Here is a 7,484-nt window from a genome sequence, read left to right on the forward strand (position 1 = left end):
ACAGTTTTGTCATTTCCGATCGTTAGTCATGTCTCTTCGGGGTGGTATGAGTACGTTATCAACCTTATTAAAATCTTGTGGCCTCATAGTTCCCTCAATTGGCTTGTCTAACATCTTATTAAGCCATGCATCCTTAATCAGTTGAAGTTGGTAAGAACATTGGTGTCTTTTATGTCCCAACTCGCCACATCCATGACATGCAGAAACTCTTTCTTTTGATTAATGTTGTAGTATACTCTATTATATCTTGCAAAACTCTTCAATCTCTTGAGTTGGTAGCATTATAGTCTCACTCCTTATATATGGTTGTTTTCCCCGTGAATCTCCAAATTTTGTAATCATTTGTTTTCTATTAGATCCCGATTGCATTCCTTCCTTGAACCTTGATAGGGGGTTGCACTTTTTCCATTTCCTCTCGAAGTCTTCCATGTAGTGGGATATTTTCTTCCTGACCATTTTGGGATTTATCCTTAAAATGAAAGTTGAACATCTCTGATATCTACTCCAATCTTTTTGTCAATTGGCCCATCATCATTATTTAGGCTTCGAACATTTTTTATTATTTTTTTTCCATACGAGCAAAATTCTAGGCTATTTGGGAGCTCACTTCCATCCAAAGTTCTATTTCTATAAGTTTCTTCGACTCAAGTAAATCTCTTCTACAAACACGACTCCTTGTCACATGTCCTAATGAATTCGTATTGCATTTCATTTCACCTAATCTGCAAATTCAATAGCCCTCATAAACTAATCAATCAAAATATTCCAACAATTATTTAGGCAGTGCATTTTTTCCATACTAAAATTTTTCAAAAATGTATAATCCTTAAAGGTTTTGCCCAATCTGATAATTTCCTAATGGGGTAAACAATGAAAGTGTCTCATCGATGTCTATCCTCTTATAAGATTTATGATTTAAACGATCCTTGTAAGTTCTCAAAAATCGAAAGACATTTCTTCAAAATCTAGGCAGAGTATTAACTATACTTCAAATATTCATGTATTCAAATGTATTTCATATAATTCTACTCAGTCCGTTAACTCCTTAAATAATGATTATTTTATACTTAATACTCTTAAGGAATTTTCTATTTTCCTAATCCTATTCTCAATCTAGACTCTAACAAGCTTCTAGACATAGAAGAGCTCTCATTCCATTCAGAACTAATATTGAACTCTGATACTACGCTATCACACACCGAAATCCCAACATGAATCCTTATGATTAATCAGTCAGAATCTTGAGGTGTGAGGTAACCAATCACACAACCTGATAGAACAATCATAGATAATAACACTATGAAGTTTAACATACATGCAACGGATTACTATACTAGACAATCTTAAATCAAAGTAGCGACAGCTAAACAATCAAAATCATAATCCAACCTTATGATTTTGAATTACACTATACTCAGAATACTACTAGACAAATCTTAGAGTTGACGGAGGCTACAGAGATCTACGGCATAATGCTCTACAGGAACCTCTTCGAATAACTCCTCATAGGCAGGTTCTCCAAAAGCTATAATATCTAAAAAAAGACGGATAGGGTGAGTAACAAGGGCATGTTACTTAGTAAGATAAACGTCGTTCTAACAAAGAGTCATATATGCATGAGAAATCATCTAAATAGTTAAATAGTGCTGGTATTCATAATGCAACATACCATAAATATTTAAACATACTTAATAAACAGTTGTAAATAACTTCAATCTGTCATTTGTATTATTTAAAGTAACATGTACATCTTTTCAATGGAAAATATCTACCAACATCACAAAATAGAGAAAAATACATAATAAGAATACGATGGTGTAATCAATAAGAGAGTGGAGGAACACGTCAATACAACGATCTCGGCATGGCAATTCGATATTCCAAACTTAACCTTCGATGTGGAATTCCATCACTAGACTAATTTTGTGGTCAGTCGGCATACCACACTTTTGGAACCATTTATCAGGCTCAGACTGGCCATTGGCCAATAACCCAATACTGAGTTCACCTCACGGTGAAGCCTACTATTTGAGAACTACAGATTAACAATGATCACTAATTAGCCAGGAGATCTCTCGGGTCGAAGCTTATCAAGAGGTAATGCATGTAAATCCCTCCTACCTCTACATTATACATATATCGCCTTTACAAATAACGTTCCCTAGGAAAGAAGTAGGAAAAATTCTCAGATATCATAAACTGTGATATGTTAAGGTATCCCATACTACCGAAGAGCATATGACATCTAGTGCTGATCTCAAATTGACCTGTCCCTTTCGTATATATAGCAATGCATCACTCTTTGTAGGTTTTTCACGACTTTTCTCTGGTAAACAAAATAGCTTTCATCTTATAATACGTACTCGTTTCTTTTATCTTGAAAATACAAGCAAGGTTCAGTAATAGGAGCCTCCACACTCTAATCTCGTATTAAAAAGAAAATCGTAGTAAAAGTAGGTCAAGAAACCTCCCCAACCTTCCCAAAACCCTGATTTTTAAGTCCTAACCCCTTAACTATCATCCAAACCCCTAATTTTATTCAAAAAACATCCAAAAATCCTTCCAAAACATCTAGAAATCCATAAAAAATCAAAAAACTTACAGATCTAAGAAGAAAATACATCAACTTGGAGATCAAAAGCAGATCCGGTGATAGGAGAATAGCAAGGAAATACCTACGAGGATACTCTTCGTTAATGCTGAGGGAATCGTTGTAATCAGCAAGGTAACTTTCTTTTTTTATTTATTTTATTATTATTATTTGTTATTTTTAGTTTATTTTGCAATGTAACTGTTTTGGGAAGTAGTAGAGACTGGTGCTTGCAAGGCGGGGTTGGTTCCTAATACCTTCCAACCCCGTAACATGATCCCCAGATCTAGCTTCTTTTGTAGATTAGTTTTCCTTATCTGTTTAGAATCGATATTCGATTCTTAGACCGTAATAACTAGGTCGTGACTCCCAAACCTCAAAAGTAAAAAGCAAATCCTTGCACCCTACGGATCGAGGGCGCTTTCAGTGGCGACTCCACTGAGGATTATTGAGGATCAGACTTGAAAAACCCCAAGTATGGGAAATATTGCCAGAAGACTTAATTTTTTTATATATATTATTTTAATTGTTCATCTGTTTATTTTTTATTTTTTATTTTTTATTTTATTGATCACTGGGTTGGATCTTGAATATTTTGTGGCACATTTTTTTTTCTATGATTCAATTAAAGGTCATTTGGAACAACCCTAAATAATTTGGGATTTCAAAAAGATGATTTCATTAAGGACGGAGTAATAGTTATTAAACCATATAGATTTTTTTTATTTAGTTTATTTATTTATTTTTTAGGAATCGATCTATCCTTTGACAGTTTTTTTTTCTTATTTAATTTTTGTGTCAATCTGCCCTTTGGCAGTATATTTAAAAAAAAAAAAAAAGAGTTTTTTAGCATGTTGTTAGTAAGAGCAACAACTTACTGTTTTAATTCGATGGTGTGTCCCTAGTAAAAAATCATGTTTTATTTTCGAACCCTTATCTTTCTAACCCGATTTCTACCCTAGTTCCATCGTCTCCAACAGATATATGACAAACCTCTCAGCCCGATCGATATTCACCCCTCAATCCGATCGACTTATGATTTTGAGTGAAAGTTTGAGATCTCAATCGACGAAAAAAGAAACCCTTTTGATTTGTGTCGGTTTCTTTGTGAAAATCTGATTTGTGGGTTTCGAATTTGCACCAAGAACTCCACTGTGTTTCGATCAAACATGGGAAATCTTGTAATCAGCAATAGAGGTGAACGAAAATCGTGGCCAGTGGAATGGGTTCCATGAGTATTTCTACGTCATTTTTGATCTCTAATAGAGCTTTAATGGCGAAGAATTTGTTTTTTTTTTCTTTCTTTAAAAAATTTGGTTTTATGAGTGCGTGAGAGAAAGGGATTTTCATCGCCATATCAGAAGTTTTAAGTCGAGTTTTAAGTTCTTTTTAGAATCAGACGTTGTAGCCAAAGTTGTTGTAGCCTTGAAGGTTACTTCTGTTACTATGGTCGAGCCAGTTCGTCGGCTAAAACATCGATTGGATGGTGAGAAAAATAATGATAATGTCCATCAAACGTTGCAGCAAAGTGGAGGAGAAGAGAGGAGAATATATATATATATATATTTCTTCTCTTCGCTAATCTCTGTCCAGTTATCTTCATTATCAAATCATTTGGTTTTTTTTTTTTTTATAAAAGGGAACTGCTTTGATTGAGTTCGTTTGTGTCTCTGGTCTCAGATATCAAAATCTAACCCAAAGGATGTTAGTTCAATTTGGGGATTGCTCGAATAGGAAGCCTATGGATTTAGAGTTTTTTGGAAAATTTTGAAATTTCTAGGGACCCAAAACCAGTGGATCAAACGAGAAACCGCTGTTAAATAAACTGGTCTTTTACGTTTTTCGTTTAATTTAACTGATGTAAATTGTGATCATTTGGTTCATCTTGCCATGAATTGTTATTAACACATTAATGTCTAATTATAATACACCAACCTGTATGAAAAAAACCATTATTTTCTTTTTAAAAAAAAGTAAAGAAAAGGGAGTTGATGTGTTCTAAGTAAACAATAGATGTGTAAATAATATTCTATTTTTTTTTCGGCAGCCTTTCGTGTGGTTAAAGTTTTTGGGCATACCATTTTTTAAATGTTACCTCAATTAAGAAGCAATTACTTAAATTTATTTAAATTTGCAGTGGCATTATCAAAAGGTGGTGTGGCCATAACAACCCACTAATTTGTTGATTTTTTTTAGGACTTTGTTTTTTAAAGTAGTTTTTAAAAAATAATAACATCACTCCGTGTCTTATATCCAAATATCATTATATTCATGACCCATATTCATTAAAATCTCAATTTATTTTAGATCACCCAAAAGGAACCCTTGATTGGACCATAAAAAAAAATGTGTGCTTATCTAAATATTTGATCAATGATTGATATTATTTCCATGCTATTCTAATTGATTGATCATCATGGCTCTTTGTTTCACTTCCCTGATTGATTGCTATTAGATATGCAATGATCCTGATTGCTACACACTTTGATGTACTTGTCTTGATGTGGATCTCGATGCTATGAATTTTATGTGATGTCCATATTTTGATTGGTTTGATTTAGCCCATAGGGCCCATTTATTTGAAAAAGGCCCCTAGCGCACCTCACCCTGTATTGCACATACCACAAGCACGTTTACTATTTTACAAGCTTACATGTCCCAATATAGCCAACGTGGTACTAGTGAGTGGACCGGTCTTTTCGGAGATGCGACATCATTCATGAAAACCACAACTCTAGTCACGTACCTTAGGGTATATCAAACTGATGCATCAATACCGTCTGATCAAATGACTCTGAAAGGTATATCGAAGCACCCAGGCTGGAGCGACCTGAGCCTTTGACCTATTGCGAGCCACATGGTCACATGTCCTGTTTGCCAACGTAGTACTAGTACGTGGTCGGTCCCCTTGTGGGATGCCAAACCATTTATGAAAGGTACAACTCTTGACTCGTACCCATAGGTATATCAAAAATGATCTAAGTACATCAGTTACACTTCTTGGTCAAAACTAGTGCCTAAGCGAGATCCTACTCTGATGTACTACGGTACTAGGAGGATAGACTACGTCTATTCTAGAAAAGAGATGATTAAAAATGCCTTTGAGCAAGCATCATTCGCCACCTCTGATTTGGAGATTAAACTGGCTATTTTTGACTTCAGAGAAGTGAGTTGAAGTTTTAGATTATCACCTATACAATATATCAAACAAAGTCACTACGTACCATCTGATTGAGTACACTCGAGAGGTATATAGGTGTACTTGGGCAAGAGTGGTCAGATGCATTGCACATCGTTTAGAGGATAGAAATCTCACCTGTAGGTCACAACTCGAACTTATTGTGGGTGTTCCCGGGTTGTTTATTGAATGGGACCTTGTAAATGATGAATGTATGTAAATGATCAGAATGTATGGTTGTCCTCAAAGATTAAAGTTTTTTGTTTTACCTGATCAAAATGAGTGCACCGACCCCATAAAGAATCCATTTTTTGTAATAATTCATAATGACCCAGTCCATCTCGATCCAACAATCATGATGAGCCGGGCAATTTAAATCAAAATGGAAATCAAATGCTTTTCTAAATTTGGGTTTCAACCCATTTTCAAAGAAGAAAAATGGTTACAAAAGGAAAGTATTTTCCAGGTAAGTGTTTTCCAGAAGAAGTGTTCTCTAGAAAAAATGTTTTCCAGAAAAATTATTTTTCAGAAAATATTTTCCAAAAGAAAATATTTTACAAAGCAAAGAGGACAAAGGAAAAGTATTGATTTTTTTGAATAAATGACTTATAAAAATATCTTTTGCATGGACCTTGGAAGTGTAGTAAACTATCCTTTTCTATCAAATTAGGATGCTAATCATAGGCAATAATCCGATCAACCAGTTAGTCAAAACAACCTTCATAGGGATGCACCCTATAAAGAAGATCAACTTTCAGAAATTCATGCTGAGATGTGCTCTTTACTTCCATGAATTTGAAATAGACTTGAACCTATTACGTGCTATGGCTAAGCACTGGAACTCCTACCTTCACATATTCCATATTGGGCGTATGCAGTTGTGCCCTACTCACGAGGATTATTGTGGCATTATGGGGTTATCCACTTCAGGACCTCTAGTCAGGCCCTTATTGAAGATAGGATATTCTGGTGACCTTGCCACAGGATTGAACATTTCAAAAGAAGAAGCCAAGGCCCTAGTCCATAACAGGAGATTGGACTTAGTACCTTTACTGGGCCCGTATAGCTCCCGTAGTCATCCCATCAATGTAAAACTCGAAGCCTGGCGAGCCACTAGAGATTATCGATTATGCTTAGAAATCCTAACCCAATACATACTGATCTTCAAAAGTGATGGTCAGACTGTCCCTGAGTCATTCATAGACATAGCCACCCAACTCTCAAGGAAAGCCAACCCTATACCTCTTATCTTAGCTAAAACTTTCTTAGGTTTAAATGCCATAAAGAATGGTGAGAGCAAAAGCTTCAAAGGAAGCCCACACCTACTCTATATGTGGCTTTGTGACCATCTCAAAATTGTAGATGTCCATTCAAACCTCGAGTATGGGCCGTAACACTTTTCAAAAAGAAACATGTTAGTGCGTCCCAACTCAGTTAAGGCTTGGAGTAAATGGTTGGATTCTCGCCTTGCCCATCATATCAGTTGAAGATGCCCTTGGTGGATGATTGATCCCCCTGTTCTAGGAACCAAAAGATCCTATTTTGGTCGTTTGATCAGATTAAAAGAAACATCTTCCTACAAATCGGCATTGATCCCAAAGCAATACGACGTACCCATAGAGTTATCTTTACCTCAGCACAAAGTTTTCTTCCCTCCTGAACCATTGACTGAGAAGTTAGTACATCTTATTGAGAATGCTTGGAACAAACGCACCT

This window comes from Akebia trifoliata, chromosome 8 (assembly GCF_017979445.1).
Source record: "Akebia trifoliata isolate Shusen 1 chromosome 8, ASM1797944v1, whole genome shotgun sequence".
Classification (NCBI taxonomy): Eukaryota; Viridiplantae; Streptophyta; class Magnoliopsida; order Ranunculales; family Lardizabalaceae; genus Akebia; species Akebia trifoliata.